The following is a 6,211-nucleotide window of genomic DNA, read 5'->3' on the forward strand; positions in this document are numbered from 1 at the left end:
ATCAAGTGACTCCAAACATCCATCGACATGGAGTTTCTTCATGCATCTTACGCCAATATGACCTAAGCGGCAGTGCCACGAGAAAGTGGTACTATCATTATTAACTCTACATCTTTTGGCGTGAACATGTGCATTACCACGACTGAGATTCAATGAACCATTCACATATGGTGCATGACCATGAAAGGTATCATTCATGTAAACATAATAACCATTATTCTCTAACTTAAATGAATGACCGTATTGCAATGAACATGATCTAATCATATTCATGCTCAATGTAGACACCTGATAACATTTATCTAGGTTCAATACTAATCCCGAAGGCAGATGGAGCGTGCAATGGTGATCTCATCAACTTTGGAAACACTTCCAACACACATCGTCACCTCGCCCTTAGCCAGTCTCCGTTTAGTCCGAGCTTTTGCTTCAAGTCACCAGTAATAGCAACTGAACCGGTATCCAATACCCATGTGCTACCAGGAGTACTAGCGAGGTACACATTAATAACACATATATACTTTGTTGAAGTTGCCAGCCTTCTTATCTACCATGCATTTGGGGTAATTCCGCTACCAGTGACCGTCCCCTTTACAATAGAAGCACTTAGTCTCGGGTTTGGGTTCAACCTTGGGTTCCTTTACTGGAGCGGCAACTGATTTGCCATCCATGAAGTTTCCCTTCTAGCCCTTGCCCTTCTTGAAACCAGTGGTCTTGTTAAACCATCAACACTTGATGCTCCTTCTTGATTTCTACCTTTTGCGGTCTTAAGCACCGCGAACAGCTCCGGGATCAACTCCATCCCTTGCATGTCATAGTTCATCACGAAGATCTAGTAGCTTAGTGATGGCTAGAGAACTCTATCAATCACTATCTTATCTGGAAGTTTAACTCCCACTTGATTTAAGTGATTATAGTACCCAGACATTCTGAGCACATGCTCACTAGCTGAGCTATTCTCCTCCATCTTGTTGGCAAAAGAACTTGTCAGAGGTCTCACACCTCTCAACACGGGCATGAGCCTGAAATCCCAATTTCAGCTCTTGGAACATCTCATATGTTCTATGGCGTTCAAAACGTCATTGGAATCCCTAAGTCGTAAAGTATGGTGCACTAAACTATCAAGTAGTCATCAGGATGTGTCTGTCAGGTGTTCACAACATCCACAGACGACGTTGTAGGGGTTTGCACATCGAGCGGTGCATCAAAGACGTAAGCCTTCTGTGTAGCAGTGAGGACACTCCTCGGACTACGGACCTAGTACGTATCATTGCTTACAATATCTTTCAACTTAATCTTTCTCTTGGAGCGTATTGAAACAGGGAGCTACAACGTGAGCTATTTATCTACAACATATTTGCAAAGACAATTTAGACTATGTTCATGATAATTGAGTTCATTTAATGAACTCCCACTCAGATAGACATCCCTCTAGTCATCTAAGTGATTACATGATCCGAGTCAACTAAGCCGTGTCCGATCATCACGTGAGACGGACTAGTCATCATCGGTGAACATCTTCATGTTGATCGTATCTTCTATACGACTCATGTTCGACCTTTCGGTCTTCCGTGTTCTGAGGCCATGTCTGTACATGCTAGGCTCGTCAAGTCAACCTAAGTGTTTCGCATGTGTCCCGAGACCATGTCTGTACATGCTAGGCTCGTCAACACCTGTTGTATTCGAATGTTAGAATCTATCACACCCGATCATCACGTGGTGCTTCGAAACAACGAACCTTCGCAACGATGCACAGTTAGGGAGAACATCTTTCTTGAAATTTTAGTGAGGGATCATCTTATTTAAGCTACCGTCATTCTAAGCAAATAAGATGTAAAACATGATAAACATCACATGCAATCAAATAGTGACATGATATGGCCAATATCATTTTGCTCCTCTTGATCTCCATCTTCGGGGCTCCATGATCATCGTTGTCACCGGCATGATACCATGATCTCCATCATCATGATCTCCATCATCATGTCTTCTTGAAGTTGTCTCGTCATCTATTACTTCTACTATTATGGCTAACGCTTTAGCAATAAAGTAAAGTAATTACAAGACATTTATGTTGACAAGCAGTTCATAAATAAATTAAGACAACTCCTATGGCTCCTGCCGGTTGTCATACTCATCGACATGCAAGTCGTGATTCCTATTACAAGAACATGATCAATCTCATACATCACATATATCATTCATCACATCCTTTTGGCCATATCACATCACAAGGCATATGCTGCAAAAACAAGTTAGACGTCCTATAATTGTTGTTGCAAGTTTTTATGTGGCTACTATAGGTTTCTAGCAAGAACGTTTCTTACCTACGCCAAAACCACAACGTGATATGCCAATTTATATTTACCCTTCATAAGGACCCTTTTCATCGAATCCGATCCGACTAAAGTGGGAGAGACAGACACCCGCTAGCCACCTTATGCAACTAGTGCATGTCAGTCGGTGGAACCAGTCTCACGTAAGAGTACGTGTAAGGTCGGTCCGGGCCGCTTCATCCCACGATGCCGCCGAATCAAGATAAGACTAGTAACGGCAAGCAAATTGACAAAATTGACGCCCACAACAACTTGTGTTCTACTCGTGCATAGAAACTACGCATAGACCTAGCTCTGATACCACTATTGGGGAATGTAGCAGAAATTCAAAATTTTCTACGCGTCACCAAGATCAATCTATGGAGTAATCTAGCAACAAGGGGAAGGAGAGTGCATCTACATACCCTTGTAGATCGCTAAGCGGAAGCGTTCAAGTGAACGGGGTTGATGGAGTCGTACTTGTCGTGATCCAAATCACAGATGATCCTAGTGCCGAACGGACGGCACCTCCGTGTTCAACACACGTACAGCCCGGTGACGTCTCCTACGCCTTGATCCAGCAAGGGGAGAAGGAGAGGTTGGGGAAGACTCCATCCAGCAGCAGCACGACGGCGTGGTGGTGGTGGAGGAGCGTGGTACTCCAGCAGGGCTTCGCCAAGCACCGCAAGAGACGAGGAGGGAGAGGGGTAGGGCTGCGCCAAGAAGGAGATTGAATCGTGTGTATGGCAGCCCAAAACCTCAAGTATATATAGGGGGGGGGAGGGGCTGCGCCCCCACCTAGGTTTCCACCCCTAGGGGTGGCGGCCAGCCCTAGATCCCATCTAGGGGGGGCGGCCAAGGGGGGAGAGAGGGGGCGCACCACTAGGTGGGCCTTAGGCCCATCTGAGCCTAGGGTTTGCCCCCTTCCACTCTCCCTTGCGCCTTGGGCCTTGGTGGGGGGGCGCACCAGCCCACCTGGGGCTGGTCCCCTCCCACACTTGGCCCATGCAGCCCTCCGGGGCTGGTGGCCCCACTTGGTGGACCACCGGGACCCTCCCGGTGGTCCCGGTACATTACCGATAAAACCCGAAACTTTTCCGGCGACCAAAACAGGACTTCCCATATATAAATCTTTACCTACGGACCATTCCGGAACTCCTCCTGACGTCCGGGATCTCATCCAGGACTCCAAACAACATTCGGTAACCACATATATCTATTCCCTATAACCCTAGCGTCATCGAACCTTAAGTGTGTAGACCCTACGGGTTCGGGAGTCATGCAGACATGGCCGAGACAACTCTCTGGTCAATAACCAACAGAGGGATCTGGATACCCATGTTGGCTCCCACATGTTCCACGATGATCTCATCGGATGAACCACGATGTCGATGATTCAATCAATCCCGTATGCAATTCCCTTTGTCTAGCGGTACGATACTTGCCCGAGATTCGATCGTCGGTATCCCGATACCTTGTTCAATCTCGTTACCGGCAAGTCTCTTTACTCGTTCCGTAACACATCATCCCGTGATCAACTCCTTGATCACACTGTGCACATTATGATGATGTCCTACCGAGTGGGCCCAGAGGTACCTCTCCGTCACACGGAGTGACAAATCCCAGCCTCGATTCGTGCCAACCCAACAGACACTTTCGGAGATACCTGTAGTGTACCTTTATAGCCACCTAGTTACGTTGTGATGTTTGGCACACCCAAAGCATTCCTACGGTATCCGGGAGTTGCACAATCTCATGGTCTAAGGAAATGATACTTGACATTAGAAAAGCTTTAGCATACGAACTACACGATCTTGTGCTAGGCTTAGGATTGGGTCTTGTCCATCACATCATTCTCCTAATGATGTGATCTCGTTATCAACGACATCCAATGTCCATGGTCAGGAAACCGTAACCATCTATTGATCAACGAGCTAGTCAACTAGAGGCTTACTAGGGACATGGTGTTGTCTATGTATCCACACATGTATCTGAGTTTCCTATCAATACAATTCTAGCATGGATAATAAACGATTATCATGAACAAGGAAATATAATAATAACCAATTTATTATTGCCTCTAGGGCATATTTCAAACAAAAACGACTTAGAGCTCCAAACACTTTCCATGCTAGATATATCATAGGTGGTTCCCAAAAAGAAAATAAAGTTTATTCCTTTTTCCACCATACTTTCACTTTCCATGGCTAACCGTATCCACGGGTGCCCTCCATACCAACACTTTCCAAGGAATTTATTATTTGACAACATAAAGTAAATTCATTTTTCATTTCGGGACTGGGCATCCCTAATACATTTGCCTTAGTCTCATGCAATGACAAGTGAATAAACACTCATCGTGAGAATAACACATCTAGCATGGAAAATATTGGCCACCCCTCACCGCCTTGCGAGCGGTACGAGCACACAAAAGAGAAATTTATTTTGAATATTAGAGATGGCACATACAAATTTGCTTAGAACGGCAAAAGAATACCGCATATAGGTAGGTATAGTGGACTCTTGAAAATAAGATTTGGGTTTAATGGTTTTTGGATGCACAAGTAGTATCTCTACTTGGTGCAGAATTTTTGGCTAGCAAAGATGGGGGCAAGCACCACATGTTGAAGGATCTATGACAATATAACTTCTATGTGAATATGAACAAACATAAACCATTACGTTGTCTTCCTTGTCCAATGTCAACAATTTCGGCATATATATTTTGATGGGGGCTCACAATCATAAACATTTCCATGATAGTGTATTTATATGTGAAAGTTCTCTTCCGTATACTAATTATTCGTGAATTGCTTGTATGACCAATATTGTGATTGTCAAGCCTCAAAAGGTTTCACTTTCTAAACCCAACATGAAGCTGCCACTAGGCATGATATGATTTCAACTTCATGATATTCAATTCATTCAACAATTTACTCATAGGATATAAGTGAAGCACAAGAGTAAATGACATAGAAAAGAGCTTCGTTGACGGGATGTGAATGCCGCTTACTTAGGCCCTCTGGTAACTATTTTAGGACTCTATTTTATTTAAAAACTTTCATATCTAAGTACTGTATTAAAACAGCAAGCAAAATAAAATAAAATTACATTCCAAGGATAGCACACATCATGTGAAGAAGCAAAAACTCAGGATCAACCGATACTAACTGATAATTGTTGAAGAAGAAAGGTGGGATGCCTACCGGGGCATCCCCATGCTTAGATGCTTGAGACTTCTTGAAATATTAACTTGGGATGCCTTGGGCATCCCCAAGCTTGAGCTTTTGTGTCTCCTTAATTCCTTTTATATCACGGTTTTCCTAAATCTCGAAAGCTTCATCCACACAAAACTCAACAAGAACTCGTGAGATAAGTTAGTATGAACCAATGCAAAAACCTTATCATTCTCTACTGTAGCAAATCACTAAAATTATTATTCCACATTTCATACTAAATGCATCTGCATATTTAATACTCCTATCCTCAAATAAGATCATTAAACAAGCAAGCATATGCAAACAATGCAAACATAACAACAATCTACCAAAACAGTATAGTCTGTAAAGAATGCAAGAGTATCAAAACTTATTCAACTCCAAAAATTATGAAATTTTACCACACTATAGAAAATTTATCAGAGATCATTTTGAAAAAAGTTTCAACATTTTATCACATTCTGACTTTTCTAGGGAATTTTTGCAACAGCGGTAAACTTTCTGTTTTCAAACAACAACATGTATACTTCCAAAATAAGCATGGCAAAGGCTATCATTGCCACTTTTATTGAAATAAAGACGCCAAAACATTATTCCAAATAACAGCAAGAAAATTCTAACAAAATAAGTTGATGCTAAAAGCAAAACACATATCATATGACGAATGAAACAAATCTC

This window comes from Triticum urartu, chromosome 5, assembly GCF_003073215.2.
Source record: "Triticum urartu cultivar G1812 chromosome 5, Tu2.1, whole genome shotgun sequence".
Classification (NCBI taxonomy): Eukaryota; Viridiplantae; Streptophyta; class Magnoliopsida; order Poales; family Poaceae; genus Triticum; species Triticum urartu.